Raw genomic sequence first — 17,945 nt, 5'->3', positions numbered from 1 at the left:
ATCTTTGCATGGTCTTGTGATCACACCAGTGGTCGTTCAGTACAAGGGGAAGACCTGAGCAAGTTCAATTGTCTGAAAGGGGCTATAAATCTTGAGTTTAGACTATTTTTTTTACCACAGAATACTGTTTTAACATGTTGAAACGATGCCAGTAATCAAACTGTCCCATAGCCAACTTAACTTATACCCTCCTCTCTCTTCCCTTGTCTGTCCGAAACATGAAAAATGCTAAAAAATAATAATGCTAAAGAAAATACCAATAATTACACAACATTATTTAACGGCAAAACTCAAATTTATATCTTTCTAAAATCATAACAAAACTGTATTAAAGCCAAGCAGCTTATTCACACTGCATGTAGCCTTTAAGAACAAAGGAACTTTTTTAGTCACTGACAGTATAAAGAATGGACCGTGTATCACCCACAGGTTTCTAAAGAACTGTTTTGAAGCTCCTAATCTGTAGCTTTGGCCACTGCCATGTTGGCAGTCCTGCTTTTTCCACTTCTTCCACACTCTTTTGCTACTCTAATGATTGGCAAAGACGTGGATCATTGGCGGACCTGAGGCAGGCTGAATGACATCTGGTTGCTCAAACAAGCCACATATAACGGCACCCACCTGTAAATCAAAGCAACCACGCTTTTAACTTTAAAGCCTGAATATAAAAAAGAAAGTTTGATGTAGTTTGACTTCTCAACAAATCTAAAAAAAAAGCAAGATAAAAAGAGAGAAAGAGATATGAACCGAAAGAACAACGCAGGTTAACTAGAAAAATAACAATTCATTTGCTGTTTTGTTTCAATGCAATTACATGCTGAAGCAGAAATAAATAACCATAAAATGTTCGGCTGCTGATTGTTACTTTTCTTTCTACCTTTGCTTCACTGTGTGAGCAAAATGAATGTTTTAATCTATTAGCACTACCAATCTTTGATCTTAATTTTTTGAAACGCGAGCAATAATAATGTGCAGGGACATTTGCTTCCTAGTTTAGTCTCTCAATTTAGTTCCTGGAACTGTTAGTTCAAAAAGGGACATTGGATTTGATTATCCATGATCATGGACAACTTTCACTGTTTGTTTTTCAGATGCAGATTTAGTCTGCATCTGCTAAAACATAGTTGAAGTAACCATTTTGGGATTAAGGACACCACATTATACTTTCTGAGCTTGGTAACCTTATACAAATGCCACTGCTAAAGTTCAACTGAGCTCTCCTTCCCTTGCTGAATGCATCCTGAGGGCAGTCCCAGGCACGTACACACCTCAGTATTTTAAGGCAACTCAACACCAAAGCACAGCTGATAACCACTCCTTCTTAATTTACAGAAGTAGGCACAACAACCTGTAACTTCAGTACTAGTTTTGGCAGTGACTCCTGTTGGCATAAATGAGTCATTTGTAGCACAGCTTAAAAAAGAAATCACGTTCTCTTCGTGTCTCCTGCCGACAAAAGTTCTGCTTGGTATTCGATGCTGATTTGACTGATTTGGCATACTGGTCTTCTCCTAATGATGATGTTTTACAATTAGCTGTGAAAACTGTTCGAATGTTTTCCCTCGTCTTGGCAACTGTTCTCGTTGGCAAAGTGCACTATGTTTAGAGAGTGAGTGTTCTTGGCCAAATCAACATTTATGATAGACTATCCCAGATGGGATGTTGCAGATGGTCGCATGATCTGGCCTCTATTGGGACAGTTTCAGGCCTACCCAAACAGCGTCCAATAATCATTTGTGAAAAATATGAGACTTTCCATGAAAGCGTGTGTGTGTGTGTTTGTGTGTGTGTGTGTATTTGAACCTTCTCTGCAATCAATAAAGATAATAGAGCTGTGAGTTTTTAAGATAATCAGATGTGTCCTTTCTCTCGTGAGTAAAAATTCAGATTCACACACCCTGTATCACTTCGTCTCTGCAGCATCCTCATGTAACACGCTCATAATTGCACACGTATGCACACACACACACACACAAAAACATGCACAGACAAAATCATTCATATCCGTTCAGACGTTTACTGCAGCTGTTATGTTTGTGGCACAGCCTAACTGCAGCGTTAATCATTTCTGCATGGTGGAGAAATCCGCCCATCCCTCTCACCCATCTCACAATTAATCCACATCCTCCACGCTTGGAAGGGTTAACACCGCGAGACGACAAATTATTCCCAACCGTCCAGGAACCCATGTAAGTGCCTCTCCGGCTACACACAGATTGATCGATTGCTTTGTTTATCAGTCATAAAACTATTAACAATCAATCTTTTAACCCCTCCCTTTTCTTCCATCTCCCTTTTCCAAGAGCAGTTTTTGTATATGGATGATTATACATTCATTAATGCATGGGTAGTTGTGCGTTAGTCAAATGATCCATGCGCAACTGGGATGCAGTGAACACAGATTACTGCGCAGATGCCCATTGAGGAATCTTTTAATTAACAGCATGGTTTACGTCTCAGGAAGGACCCCTTTGTGCACGAGGGGGTGTGTGTGGAAGCTTGGAGTGAAGGATGGAGATGGAGATGGAGATGGAGAGACGGGAGGAGGAGAAGAAGAAGGAGGAGGGTGACCCAATTCTCAAGGGAACTGATTCAACATGACAGCAATAAAAATAAAATGTTGAGACCTTATGCATGAGCTGCAACAGGATCTGTTCAGCAGAACTTTAGCGTGACCCTGCCGGGGTCAGACACCGTGTTTGATTTTTCTTTTTTTTTTTCTTTCTTTCTTTTTCTGTTTTTGGCAGCTTTAGCTCGAAGCCACGACTCTGCGGACTGACTCCAAGTTTCACTCTGTTGCATAACGTGCCACCACAGCGAAGAAGAAAAAACAGTTGTTGTTTTTGTCTGTGTACTTCAGCATCTTTGCATCTTTGAAAGACATGCACTTGGATTGTTTTTTTTTTTGTTTTGTTTTTTGTTTTTTTGTATGTACAGACAGGCCTGTCCATCCTCCTGCTGCCCAAACCTCCAATGGCATTGAATAATACATCCAGACATGCTGTCAGAGATCAGTTGACCCTGAAACTATTGGATTTCACATTAAAAGCCCCAGTGCCTCAGATGAGTACAGAGTTCTGCAGACAGTTTTGCTTATCTATGCTCAGACCTTGCCTGAGGGCGCATGGGTGGTGAGGTAAACGTGGCTTGAGTTATGGTACACATGTCCATCCAATTACTGAACTTGAGTGTTTTGACCGTGCAAATGAAAGATTAGGAGAACTAAAAACACACACAGTCACTCACAAGTGCTCAGGGGAAGTGTTTTGGGGTACTTTTTTTGAAAGATGGAAACAAGGCCAAACAGAAACAACACTATCATGGAGCTGGCAATAGCTCAGGGTTGAAACTTTTGATTGATTTATTTATTTCTTAACAAAGCATCACCTATAGGCGTGTATGCACCAGTGACTAATCACTTACAACAGGTAATTCCTCTTACCCGCTTGGAAGCTCTCATAACCGCGTCCTTATTGGAGACCGTGTTGCTTTGGATAACATCAATTATTGACACTAATGCTCAAGTCTTTGCCTCAGCCAGAGTGTCATGATCACTGGGCGGAGATAGAAATGAAAGATTTATCAGCGTGGTGTTGTACTGATGAAAAGCGTTCTTAAGAAGAGCTCTGTTTAAGAAGAGAGAGAGAGAGAGAGAGACAGAGAGTGTGTACTCCAGTAGGGATTAGATAACATGAGTTCATGAGGTTTACCGTTATGTTTCCTCCCTGAGGCGGATGTGCTAGCATTTGTGTCTGTGGATGACTCGCTCTCTCTCACACACACACACACTCTAACCTCACTTAACCATCTGACCTCCCTCTCTGTCCTGTCAGCTCGGCAGCAAAGACAAACAACATGTAATGTCTCTTGAAATCTCTCTTCTTCTTCTTCTTCTTCTTCTTCTTCTTCTTCTTCTTCTTCTTCTTCTTCTTCTTCTTCTTCTTCTTCTCATCTTTTAACAATGTCAACTTAATTGAATCTAATTTAATTCAATTAATCTGGAATGCTCAGCTCATGCGCTACTGCTGCTGCGGCAGATGACATCCAGCCATTCTGCCGCCGCCGCCGCTGCCGTCGTGGGTTGTTGCTGTTTGTTTCTCCTGCAATTTCCCTGCAATCTTTTTGCACGCTTTGACTCCCTTCACCGCTTTCTTTTTTTTTATTTGTGTCATGTCATCGAAAGAAAGACAAGAGGAAACTGACGGAGATTAAAAAAACATGACGAAGAGGCAAAGGGAGAGCAGAGGAGGCGAGTTCGGAGAGAATCACAGAGTGTGCGATGAAAGCTGGAGATAAAGTACTTCTTAAAGTTCTTGGCGTCAGACGAGCTGGTAATTAAAACTATGGGAGACTTCTCTGAAGGGATATGCGCACAGCTGAATGCAATTCAGAGCGAGGGATCAACAAATGTTATTGGACCATATGGAATATGTACTCGCTTCTGATGCTGATTGATTTTTGTTGCTCTCCTCCTTTATGCATTCTGATTCAATTGCAGCTAATGGATAAAAGCAATTCCTCTGTTTTGACTCTCCCCTTGCCTCTTTGACTAATTTATCACACAAGACCTTGCCTCGCTTTTCAGAGCCTCACAGTTAACTCTGAACCTGTCCCGCTGCCATTTTCTGCCCTGACGTCTGACTTGTGTGAGGCTAAAGTGTGCGCCAATAAGGGAGTGCTGCGGTGAATAGTGGCAGCTAAAGAGGCACGGGGCTTAGCCGATCAGTAAGACACAAACTCCTCACACCAGCGAGATTTCAGCCCCAGCTTAAAGGCTCCAGGGGAATGGATTTGGACTAACATCACATGAAATTGCTTCTTCAAAGTCCCCTTATCTAGGCACAGGGAAAATCTCAAAATGGTTTTGCAAGTGGTTTTACTGCTAAAAAACATGCAATCACGTTTCACACTTTTAAATTACATACTTAGCTATTTTCTTTAGCGGGGCATTGGGTCAAGTGCTTAAAGATTTGTCCCCTTTCAGTCCTTCTCAAAAAGGTGCAATATTCGTGTTATCTTACTTTCACAGCCAGACGACTGCCCATTCTCAAAATGCATATTTCTGGCAGATGAATACTGATGAGCATTACAGACGTACAGTACATGAACACACACGCGCACACACACATATGGTGGTCTAGTCCCTGTGTGATTGAAATTGCGCACACAAAAACAAACTCTGAAAAGGGATGATGGGACTCAGTTCCCCATCTGAGAGACTTAAACTTGACTAATCTGATAAGTACAGAGCTGAAACCAGCACTGTAAGCTGACTGTTGTTTGTTCACCTGAAATATGGGACATCAGCAGTATTTATAGTTAAAGCCATGATTTCTGCATACTTGACAGTCCCATTTCCCAAAGGATGCCCAACATTCTCACATGGAGGAATCGAGTCACACGCACCGTTCAAGTGATGAAGTTCAGAAATGAAGTCATGCATCATTATTGCAGCAACACTCACGAGGGATTTCTTTACTCTGATTACAGGTGTGATGGTGATGTGGCTACGCACGTGGCGCTGGCATCACCACAGCCCCTATAATCAAGGTGGTGATTGGCCTCTTGGGGAAACTCTGACTTTAAATTCCAACACATGTCACCGAGTGAACAGTGAAGAAGAAATGTTTCACTAACTGAGAAGAATATTTGAATCCTCAATCTGATGTTGAGGATCAGATTTAAGCCACTGTATATCTTGTTGTGATTGCAGGACTATTACATAAGGGCGCTCCTGTATAAAATAGGTCATGGGAACATCCAGTGAAGTCCAGCCGTGAGGATTTTCGGCCATCCAGGTCATAGCTGTTTCACAAATTATCAGCTACAGGCAGACATTGCAGGCAGTTTCACAACAATTCACACCTTACAGTATTTCGTGTGGCCACAGTTTCATGACTGCCTTGTGACCTTAATGACTCACATATGACTTCAGCCAAACCCTCATATGATGGGCGTGTGTAACCACCAAAACAGTCTGTAAAGCCTTGTGTTGAAGAGTGTTGACCAATCAACAAAATCAAGGTGTCCAATATTATATAGATTAGCACTAAATCGATGTCCAGTAAAGGTCTTCATGGGTGGAAAACCTACCTGGACCCATTGTGCTTAAAAAAAGCCATTAAGCATTGCACTCCTACAACAATGTCAGATTCTACTACAGTGCAACAGAACCAGACATATCATTTTTTATTCCTTTCCTATATCAAAGTCCCTGATGCCTACATTACCCACAATGACTGGACTGACTGGAGCCAGTAGCCTTGAGCAGAGATGTGGAGTGGGTTACATAGGCCTGGTAAGCTTACTTTTTTTTTTTTTTACAGTTTCAAACTTGTAGTCTTCAGACTGAACCGATGCTGACATCACTTTATCAATTTATCTGACTCCACACAGCATCCCGTGGAGCCACAAAATGCTTTGTACAACTTTTCACACATGCAGTAGCACTCAGACTTGTTGTGTAAAATCAGTCGAGCTCTACTTTAAATTGATTTACAAAAAAACTTATCCAGGAGAGACCCAGGCACAGTCAGACCTGACCCGAAAACAACTCAAGGATAATTAGAGCTGATCCTAAACGCAGCGGGCCTGAACAGACCGTAATAGATATAGAACACCAACACTGGCAGCAGCAGTATGAATTAACAAGCACTTGAGGTCAAGCAGCAGCATAATAGACATAATAATGTCCTAAAAACGTTGTAAAATTATGGACGCTTATAAAAAAAAAAAGTAATTAACATGCTTAAAAGACTAATTTATAAAAATAATTCTATTTTCACCTCTTGTACTGAGAATAAAACTGCAGCCAACTGGGCCTTGATTGAAGGTCATAATATTATGACCAAAAATAGTTTTTCTCCTGCTGTGATTATGACCTGAGCTGATAGTGAGCGCGCTCAGATCCATTAGGCTCCATCAGGCTGATTATGAGTTGGACCTCGTGTTTCCCTCAATAATGAGATGATGCTGTAAAGAATATGATTAGGAGTCTCTACGTGTGGTAAACTAGTAAATATAAAAGTGACATCTGGAAAATGATCAGTATCCCTTGTATCAGTGAGTGCATGATACCGTATACATTCAGGGATTTATAAGCAGTAATCTCTGACGCATCAGACAGTAAAGCTAAAGAATTTGTCCAGACGATGCTTGGTCGTTTCCAAGAACTCATATTGATCCTTGCTTACTGAGCTGATGCCCATGGACCTCTGAGCCAAAAGAGCATCCAGTGGTTGATTTTCACAGAAACTGTGCTGAATAAACAGGTGAGTGGACCTCAGTGCAGGTTAGGGCCTAAACTATAGTGAATCCTAATTAGCAACACTTAATCGAGAGAATTTAAAGCAAATTCTTGCCACTTGTTTGACTTTCAAAGGGTTTTGTTCTTTTCTCTTTTGGTTCAGCCGTGGTGGCTGTTGCTGCTTATTCAAACTGCCCATATCCTAACAAAGCAGCTTCTATGTTTGGTGTTACAAAAGCATTTGAAATACCTAGATTTAGATTAAATCGTTATTGTGAAATAGGAACTGGCGACTGAACATAACAAACTGACACTCATTCATGAAAATGAGATCTGAATATGATATAACTGTTACATTCTTGCAGCATATCTCTGACACAATTTCAGCCTGAGCTTTGGTCTGGCTGCGAAGAGAGCAGAAGTTATTATAGAAAGAAAGAGGTTAATCCATGGAGGATCTGCTTACTGTCACATCATTCACTTAATGTAACAGCAGGACTCTTTCTCTCTCTCTGTCTATGTGTGTGTGTGTGTGTGTCTCTCTCTCACAGTGGTTATATATGTACCACAGATTCAGATAGAACATGACTCATCACTCCTCCGCTGTCCTCGGCTGTTCACCACTTTTGATCCTAAACTGGTAAGCGAAAAATTATTCCTAAAAAATAAAAAAAAGTGCAAAGAAGTGACACTGGAAAGAGCACATTTTTGATGAACACAACGACGCACCCAATCCAGGGTGTAACCCTCCTGTTGGCTTAACGTGTTGAATAACCTGTGTTGCATAACTGAGGTCAGATATAAAAAGAAGAGGCACATCATCACCTAAAACACACACACACACACACACACACACACAGTCATTTCATGCTCTATCTGGGTCACAGAGTACAAGAGAAATAATAACACAGAAGTCATTTCAGATTACATAGCTAAGATCAATAGCCCTCACTGTCTGAGCATGAAAGCTTCATTTTGCCTTGGCCTTCGCATGAAAAGGGCTGATTGTTGCTGGGATTGACTGTTTTATGGCATGATGATGATGATGTGTCCCACACACACAGACCCACACAGGCAGATCCACTACACACACACACCAAAATATACATCACATAGACACGGCGTCATCAAATTGAAACAAGATTGCTAAACAGGATACAGACACACCTCATACAGACAACCACACTGAGGCATGAAAGTACATTAACAATGACACGATACTTTGAAGAGAAAAAGTCCACTGTGTGACCTCTTGAGGGTTTTTTTTTTTATAACACCTCTGTAAAACAAACGGCACAAATTAATTAAAGGGTTGGTTTGACTTTTGAGACTTTTTGCCAAGAGTTAGAGGAGAACATTGCATAAAGGCTGGAAGAACAGTTAGTCTGGTTTTGTCCACAGGTAAAATAGTTTGCTAGCTCTAAACTTAGTGAGCTTTCGAAGTGTTGGCAGGCAGATTTTGTTTCCCTTTGTTTTTAAAGCTCCTAATGGCTCAGCCCCCCAGTATTTAACCGATCTTCTTTATATCCACACCCCCGCCAGAGCACTGAGATCCTCTAGCCAGCTGGTTGCCCCTAAATTAAAACTAAAAACCAAAGGTGACCGAGCCTTTGTGGCAGCAGCCCCTAGGCTCTGGAATAATTTGCCCTGGTACATCCAATCTGCTGGATCATTTGAGGTTTTTAAATCCCTAAAAACACACTTTTTCTCCCTGGCTTTTAACCAAACTTTAGCACCTTAGCATTTGTCTTAACCCGTTGTAATTATGGCACTTTATGTATTATATGTATATTATTTGTATCAACCTGTACAGCACTTTGGTCAACCTCAGTTGTTTTTAAATGTGCTTTATGAATAAAGTTTGAGTTGAGTTGAGAGAAGGATATCTATTGCCCCCTGCTTTTTATTTTTATGCCAATCTAACTGGCTCTAGCTTCATATTTAGCACTTAAGTGAACGATATCCTTCTTCTTCAAGTCCAAGTCCCAGCAAAGTAAAAAATAAAAACAAGTCAAACTATTACTCTAGACCTGTAATAACTTGTTCCTTGGCCATGCAGTCATTGGGGAGCAAGTTTGCAAAGTATTTAGCAAACAGTTGCCTCTTTACACATCTGGCTGGTATTTAGCAACATTATCAATCAGTTAGACTTGTGTCTCTGTTCAGCTTCCACATTCGCTTTTCTTGTAGCTCTGTCTTTGGACTCCACCACCTCCTAAAAAAAAACTCTTAAAGACCCTTTAACTGCTAAATGTGTCATCTGTTTGGGGCTGAGCAGGTAGCTTACAGGGTTTTTTTAAAAAAAGCTTTTTCTCGCAGCTCCCTGAAAAAGGTACTATGAGCGTGGTGCCAGAGAACCGAAACAGTAGAATTGCGTGCCAGAAAACTAAAGCAATGACTTAAAAAATGCTGAAATGCTCTGGAAAGCTGAAAGGATCTGCAGAGCCTAGTGATAATTCTCTCTCTCTCTCTCTGTGGGTTAGGGTTAAAAGGTCACTAAGAGCGGCTACTTTCACATTACATATTTGATCTAGTGTTAATAAAAAAACATCGATTATAGCCCCTTTAAACATTCATTAAATCTAATTATCAGTAAATCGTCTTCACTGATGCACATACAGTAGATTTATGGTGCTACTTTGCACACATGTACAGCAGATAAGGAATATTGGCGAAGATGCAATATTCTATTGATGTAATCTTGCAGCTTTTTCCGTTCGAACAAGCATAAAAAAAACATATTTTCTTCATTTTGTGGATTAATTCCAGCTGTGTGGTTCTATTTTAACCCTGGTTTGTTAATTTGATTGTCTTTTATTAGATATGAACGCATGTCCACAGAAGTGAATTGAGACACTTCGGACTTTAGCCAAGGAACAAGTGATTAGATTTTAGTAGTTTCTATTAGGCAAACTTGATTTTTGTAGTATAACCATCAAACAAACACAGATAGAAACTTGACTCCTTTCCTTGATTTATATTATTAGGACTGCCAAGAACTCAAATTGGCAAAAAAAAAGAGCAATGACATGGTGGATGTTTGTGCTTTATGAATTCCTTCAAGCTCAAAGTATGGACCCTTTTCCCCATATTCAGCTTAGAAAACCGTTGGCAGTCCTCGTACCCCGTGTCTTCACCTCTCATCTAATTCTTCTACGTGCACACACACACACACACACATGCACGCACACAAACATTCCTGCTTTGATACAAATCCCCGTGGTGAGCTTCTATCATCTCCAGCAATAACGAGCTGTCATTGGCCCTCAGTGATGTATCTGTCTGAATGTGTCAGCGAGCAAGCAGCCTGACTGAACGTTGGGCTAAAGCAGTTCTCCACTTCCAAGGCCTGCCAGTCAGCGCTGGGGGCACCTGAGACAGCCCTGTGTTGGTGAGGGATCACTTCTGAAGGCTGACACTGGATCAGAGACGGGGGAGAAAAAAGCCATGTCGACGTTTGACCCCACCCTCATATGCAGTAAGAAAAAAAAAAAAGAAGAAGTTGGGGGAAGACAGAGTAAGGTGATGAGGTACTGACAGCTAAATGCCAAATAGGTTGTCTCAGGAGGATTTGATATCTGACCGGCTCCTATTTTAAAGATAAGAGACAGGCATCTGAGTTATTAAAGTTTTAGTGTACTGTATGTATATAAACATTGCATTAACAGGGTGAAATGAGTTTAAACTAAGTCAGGGGGCACCTTGGATATACAGAATCTGAATGTCACCGTGATACAAGATAAACCTAAATAACCCCCTCGCAGATAACACCCAGATTCAGCCATCACAACACCTACATGTAATATATTCCCTCCACATTGCATGAGATATATTATCTAGCCTTTCTTATTGTGTCGGTGATAAATGCAGCACACATTAGCTCCACCAAATGTGTTTCTCCTATTTCCACAATAAAGGGGGCCTTACTTTCCTCTGACCTTCAGCGGGCTGCAAAGCCAGCACAAAATATGCATTTAGAAGAAGCAGCAGGAGTGGATGTGAGGGTTGCAGGAGATTGCTTTCTTTTGTACGGCGTCATGCAGGAACATGCATCACTGTCCGCCTCCAACAAACAGCCAGTAATATGCAGAAATATTAAGTAGGATCAGCAAATAAATATATGGAGTGGAGCTTGCGCTGTGACAGATGTTGGCTATTTGCATGGAGCTCCTCTGTCATGTCATTAGCCAACTCTCTCAGCCAAGCAGGCAAAATGAATGAACTTGCTTCATGGAACGATCGGATATTCAAGCTCGCGCGTGGAGTTTGAGGTGCTTTGTGCGATCGAGGGAGCTCGTGGCCGAATGGAAGACCTGTAAAGTATCTACAGGCTCTGCGACCAGGTGTTTGTTCATGTGTGAGTGTATCAGAATGAGTGTGTGTATTTTTCATGCTGCTGACCTGGCGGCTATAACTCTTTCTTTGGTATGGGGAGAGAGGCATGGGTCCATTTCAACCTCTGAACCCGCTGTACAGCACCGCGCTTTAACATTTATGTGGTGTGTGTGTGCTACTTCATAACGCACACGTGGGCACACGCAGACACACGCGTATGTGGCACATGGTGTATGGTTTCTGCATTTCTTACTGTTTCTGAGAAGGCAGCAGCATGGTGTATTAAAGATTGATTTAGGCAGTGAAGCGGAGAGTCTGTGTTCACTCAGTTCTCCGTGTTCTCAGGGTCAAGGCTACTGAGTTTCATCCCGTTGAAAACATACACCCTACTGTATGGCTTCAGGGACACTACATCTGACCTCCACCTAGCTGAACATAAATGAGTAAAGAGAAAATACAACACAGAACAATCCCCTTTATTAACCCCCCCAGGAGCATACAGCCTCTTACAATCAGCTCCAGCATTGTTCATGCCGCTCAACGTATCGAGCACGTCGCCGACGCGCCTCGCAGTCTACTCTAATGGCGTGGGTCATCAAGCACTATTCAAGATGGGGGGTGGGAAAAAAAAAGAGAAACAAGTATTGATTTGAAAATGTCTTGTTCTGTTATTTTTAAAAGCTTTCATCTGTGGCTTTTTTTCTTTTTTCTTTGAGGGCCTCGGGACATGGTTGGGAAGTTTATAGAATAGGTCTGTGATCAGTGTTTTCTACCTGTGTGTGTGTGTGTGTGTGTGTGTGCATGCTCATGTATGTATCAAATCTTGTCGGCTGCAGAATACATATGAGGAGGCAGGAGAGTCATATATCTGACAAAGTGCAGCCAATAAAGTATAATTCATGACTGTTACAGTGCCTGTGGATAGTAGTCATTACTCTTGTGTTGGTGTGCGTGTAGTATATCAGGCCTCAAAACAACAGCCCTCATCACTATATTGATTGCCTGACACCTTCTAAAACATGTTTCTTTTTGTTGTTGTTGTTGTTGTTCTTTTTTTTTCTTGAGAGCAACAGAGTGCAAGATAGAGAGAAAAGACTGAAAGAGAGAAAGACAGATGTTGGAGGAGAGGTGGAAAAAGCGACTCTCTGTCTTAATACTGCTGCAGCATGACTGTTGTCTGGGTAGTGTAGGCGTTCTCATGCCACCAGTACAAACTATACTGGTACTTCCACATAAACTCTGTCACAGGCTAATCCAAATCTTCAAGCCAGTTAGTATTGCGTGAGATATACAGTATATGTTGTCCCACCCTTCAGTGTCCTCCATTTAGAAAGTGCCTTTTTTCTTTTTTTTTTGTGCACACAGTACGCAGCATTGTTTTCTAATGGCAAGAATTTCTTGCGCAGGCCACAGTCGCTTCTCTGTAGACGCGCTGCTAATGTGTTGCATGTGAAAGAAACATTTTCATGTGATCATCATCCATCTTTTTCTTTCATGAAGTTGTCCCTTGAGGAAAATCGCGCTGTCTGTGGCGTTTTCTGTCAGCTTTCTTCCTCAGTGTTTGTGTCTGCTTTGGTGTTTCGTCGTCAGTCACAGTTCATGTCAAATCGTAGCACTTGATAGACGTGTATGAGCTGGTGGTGACAAACGCCAGCCTCTTACTATAGTTTATTTGACAAGTATAGCTCCCAAATCAGAACATGTTTTTTCTGCTTTTCTATTTTTGTATTACCATGCAAATAGTATTATTTCCATTTGCCCTAGTGCTGCCTCTGCTCCAATTATGTGTTTTCATAGAGACAATTTGTTCAGAAGAAAGTACTTCTATTGTAACTTTCACAACAAGGTCTGTAACACAACACAGCACACAAACAAATGTTGATGTCAGTGTTTAAAGCACCTCAAACAGAAGTTTACTTGAAATTGGGAATTGGAAGTAGAAATCTTGAATTATGCTTTTCAGAAAAGAAAAACATTTTCTATATTTGGTGTGGATGTGCACAAAGTTTTGGCCAAGAAATAGTCCAGTACATCACCCCGATGAAACAGCAACTTATTTTAGTAAGCTTTAGAGTTAGCGGTGGGATGATTTTGTTACCTTTGGACAGATCCAGGCTAAGTGCCTAAGTTGACTACACAAACAGTCCAACTGTCAAACTAATTCAAGACACATATTTACAGCGGTTATCTTAATACCTGGGTGAGGTTAAAAATAAAGTGTTTCGTCAAACAGACGACACACCTCCAGTCTTTATTTTATTCATAACTGTAACAAACTGTAATGACATTTGCTTTTGTCAATCAAGTTATCAGTGCTGAGCCTGTTAAAGTTCCCTGCCAGTCTTAAATGACTGGAAAGTTAGTAGACATCTCACCCGTATCTATCTCTAAAACTTTTTGCGGGCCCAAATGATCACAAGCCACTAAAAGCAAATTTCATCCACCCAATTAAACAAAAATTTGCCCAGTTGGCCGGAAAACTAATCTAGTAATACTGTCTGTGCGGCTAACTGACCCCTTAAAAAGTACTTAAACTTGATATTGGGCACTTAATATCAGTCACACATTATATTTGGATGTTATGAAATGATGCACGCATAGCTATGGGTGACTATTGTCGTCCATTTAGGTGCCGTGTTTACGCAATTTTACAGCTGCAGTTTTGCTGGTCCATTCTTTTTCTGCTGCAGGCTGTCGTATCAATTTATTTTCAGCGTCAACATATTTGCTGGGTGTCACTTCACGTTCTTCCTCTGATCAACACCGTATTTAGATTTTTTCCTCATTCCGTCTTTCTTCATTTAATCAACCCCCCCATGGACTGTTCATGGACTTGATGGAACCATTTTTATGCGTTGGCTGATATACGGCCACATTAAAGATGGGTGCTTTCCATTTGACGAGCGTGGTTTAATCTAAATCAAGATATGGGTCCCTGGAGGCCAGTGCTGTAATCATGTCAAACTGGCGATACCCCTCACTGTCACTCTCTCTCCATCTCGCTTGATCATCATTTGCATTGCAATTATTGGGCAGATTTAGATGGTATCTGGTTCTTAGGTAATCAGGAGGAGAATGGGATTAGATGTAACGTTATATGGTTATGTTGTTAATCTCAATGAGTTTGCATCACGTAGCTCATCTTGCTCTGGGATATACAGGATGACATCTTGATTTTTGGCTGGTTCAAGGTTAAATTATAGATTTAAAACAAAAGAAAATGAAAGAGAAAGATCTCTGAAGTGAATAAAAATAATAACTGTGACTGGAAGTGTATGTTGGGGTTGTAGAGGTTGCAGTGCAGACAATTACTCACACAATAAATGAGTTTTAATGTGCGAGCATATATACAAGCTTGCATGCAGCGATATTATAAAGTCTCTATATTACTTAATCAAGCAGTCATGTTAATTGTGTAATAGGCTTGTATATTTCCATGCTGTCTCATCTCATTTACATATTTACGCCTGTGTTAATGAGGAGGGCTAGATTAAAGAGGGAGAGGAGGGGTACGTAAGTGGCTCCTCCCTCAATATCGCTGATTTATTTATACTCATTAAGCTGAATTGCACTGATCTACATTCCAATCTGTAATAAGGAAAGGATTGTATTAAATTTCATGGACGTATCACAGCAAACCATACTGTCACGGATGACACGAGTAGCTTTCGTGCATACTTTAAATTAATAGATTATAAAGACAGATGGAATATCCTGTTGAGGTAACGTGTTAATATGGCAAAATGGGAGGATGAATGAATGAATTCTTGAAAATTAGAAGTGGATGGAGTGAAGACTCCTTCAGCGGAACGTCATTGCCGCAGGGCTGCTGTTAGAAACGAGCCTGTTCTCTCCGGGCTGTAGCAACGATGCAGAATAATGAAAATAAGTGTGTCCATTAGACCAGTTAATCTTATTTGGCCTGTAACATTGGTCTATGTTTTCATCCCAGACTAAAGGTCCCTTGTTCTCTGTTCTTTTTTATGCGCACATGTACTGTAGAGGGTCACAAACCACATGCACGCACGCACACACAAAGAAACACATGCACAATCCCAGCCTTCATGCAGACACAGTGATTTAGCAGTCTCACACAGACAGTGGCTTCACTCCTCTGTTCTCTTGCCTCGCCACTTCTCCCTCCTCCTCCTCCTCCTTTTCACAAAACAACACAGGACTCTTCTGAGCACCGAGGAGAAAGAGCAAAATTTACAAGAGGAACACAGGGGATCAGTGGTGCTGTTGTATACTGGCGAACAGCACCCCTTTGACTGGGAACCAGAGGTCAGGGCATGACTCCCAAAGCCTGCTGGGTTCTTTGGTGTCTGTATGTCTGTGTGTGTGTCTGTGCGTAAGTGTTTGTGCATGCATGTGTTTCTGTTCCTTGAATGTGTGTGTTGGCATTTGGATGTGTGTTATCCTTAGGGTGCTAATGTTGCGGGGAAATCACAAACTGTTTTTGTGGCAAACAGGAGTCACATGACTGCACAGCCTGTGTGTAATCTTTTTTTTTTTTTTTACACACTGTAAACTATAGTATTTGGCTTGTGTTGGTGTGTGATGTGCTAGCGTGGCATAGGGATGAACGGTTTGCTTATGTACGTTGAGTGACATTGAGAGATATTCTCACAACACAGTCGCACATCACTCCACACCAATTCATAAGTAGCTTATCGTCTTTAAAACCAGTAAATAGTGGCAACACTCAGAGTTTAATAAGATTAGAGCAGTAATTTTCACCAAAGTGCCCCCTGAAGACAGGGTATTTTTGGTCTTTTTTTTTTTTTTCCTACACAATTATTCTCTCATCAAAGATTGGTTCTATTTTGGAGAACATTTGAAGCCTTGAGTGATAGCATGTGTTATGGTAGCAATAGCCAAGCGAAGACATCTGCATCCAATTCTACACTTCAAATACTGCCTATTCTATGTATACTGACTGCATGCAGATGTAGGAAGTAGGGCAAAAGATAGGTAGGTAGATGTAGGTTCAGCTTGTAGTATAAAACACAGGATGTAATATGTAGAAAGCAGACGCATGAAGAGTAGATATAGGGTGCAAGGTGTGTGTGATGTAGGATGACAGAACCTTTGGATGGGAGTGTATGTAGAGTGGATGATCCTTTACTGGATTTGCGTAGGACACAGGACATAAGGCAGGATGTATGAAGCCGTACATAAGACATATAATTTGATTTGATTTGAGGTCTAAGATCTAAGACACCACAAGTAAATAGGATGTATGTTGCAAGACAAGTTGTATATATTGATAACTAACTTTGTATTCAGAGCATGCAGCAATGTTTTAAAGTGTAGAGACTTGGGATATAGTATGAATGATGGATTCTACAGTAGGCTCTATATTCAACAGTGTCGAAAGCTCTATCTATAATACATGATGTAGGAAGTGTGTTCCAGGAGACAGCATGTGGAAAAGAGAAAGAGTGTAGTATTTAGGATTGTCAGCATTGGCAAGAAGTAAACAGATGTGGGGTGTTTGGACCTGAGCTTGTGTTTCACAGGTCCATGCAAACATGCAAGATAAAAGATGCGGGTTATGCTCTATTATATATTTGGTATATGGTTGATTTGATGTAATATTTTGGATCCACCAAGCACAAAGAAGAACATACAGTGTTCTTGGAACTGAATTGATTAAGATATATGAAATGCAATACACATAAAAGATGTAGGACATAGGGCACATTGTATAAGCTGTATAAAGACCTCACTGAATATATCTGATTTGTAGTGTAGCTTCCAAATAAATTATAGAGTACTGCTACTCAAAGAGTGATCATGATTGACCAGTGCAGGGTTGTTTATTCTACTCAAACACTGTCATTAAAATTGACAATAAAGACTTTTCCTTCAGCAACACAAATGATAATAGAGGTTGACTGTTTCTAAATGCATCAACACAGGGTGCAGAACATCAAAACACCATTTGGAGACGCGGAGATGACATAAAGCATGGAGACATCCTCCATAACGTCTGCGTGGATGAACGGATGGATGCAGAGCAGGAGCTTACAGGGCGTGGAAGTGTGTCATTTCCCGTCTGTATACCAAAAGGTGTAAGTAAGTAATGGGTGCTAGCTGTCTTCTAACATCCCCATCATCACTATAGTCAGTACCTATACGACATACACACCCATACCTGCACATACACACGCAAATGCAACCTGAAAGCACTTTCATGCCACAAAAAAAAAGCAAGTGTTAAAGGCAAGAGCCTGTGGGGTCAGAAGTCATCAGCTGAGGGGCCTGAAATCATGTCAGAATGCACTTATCCTATCCAAACCCTCACATGTGCAACCCGTTTTTTTATTACTCTTAATTCCTTTCAGAAATGGTAGTCAGG

The sequence above is a fragment of the Larimichthys crocea genome, chromosome XIII, assembly GCF_000972845.2.
Source record: "Larimichthys crocea isolate SSNF chromosome XIII, L_crocea_2.0, whole genome shotgun sequence".
Lineage (NCBI taxonomy): Eukaryota > Metazoa > Chordata > Actinopteri > Sciaenidae > Larimichthys > Larimichthys crocea.
The sequence above is the reverse complement of the archived record's forward strand: the minus strand, read 5'-3'. Positions refer to the sequence as shown.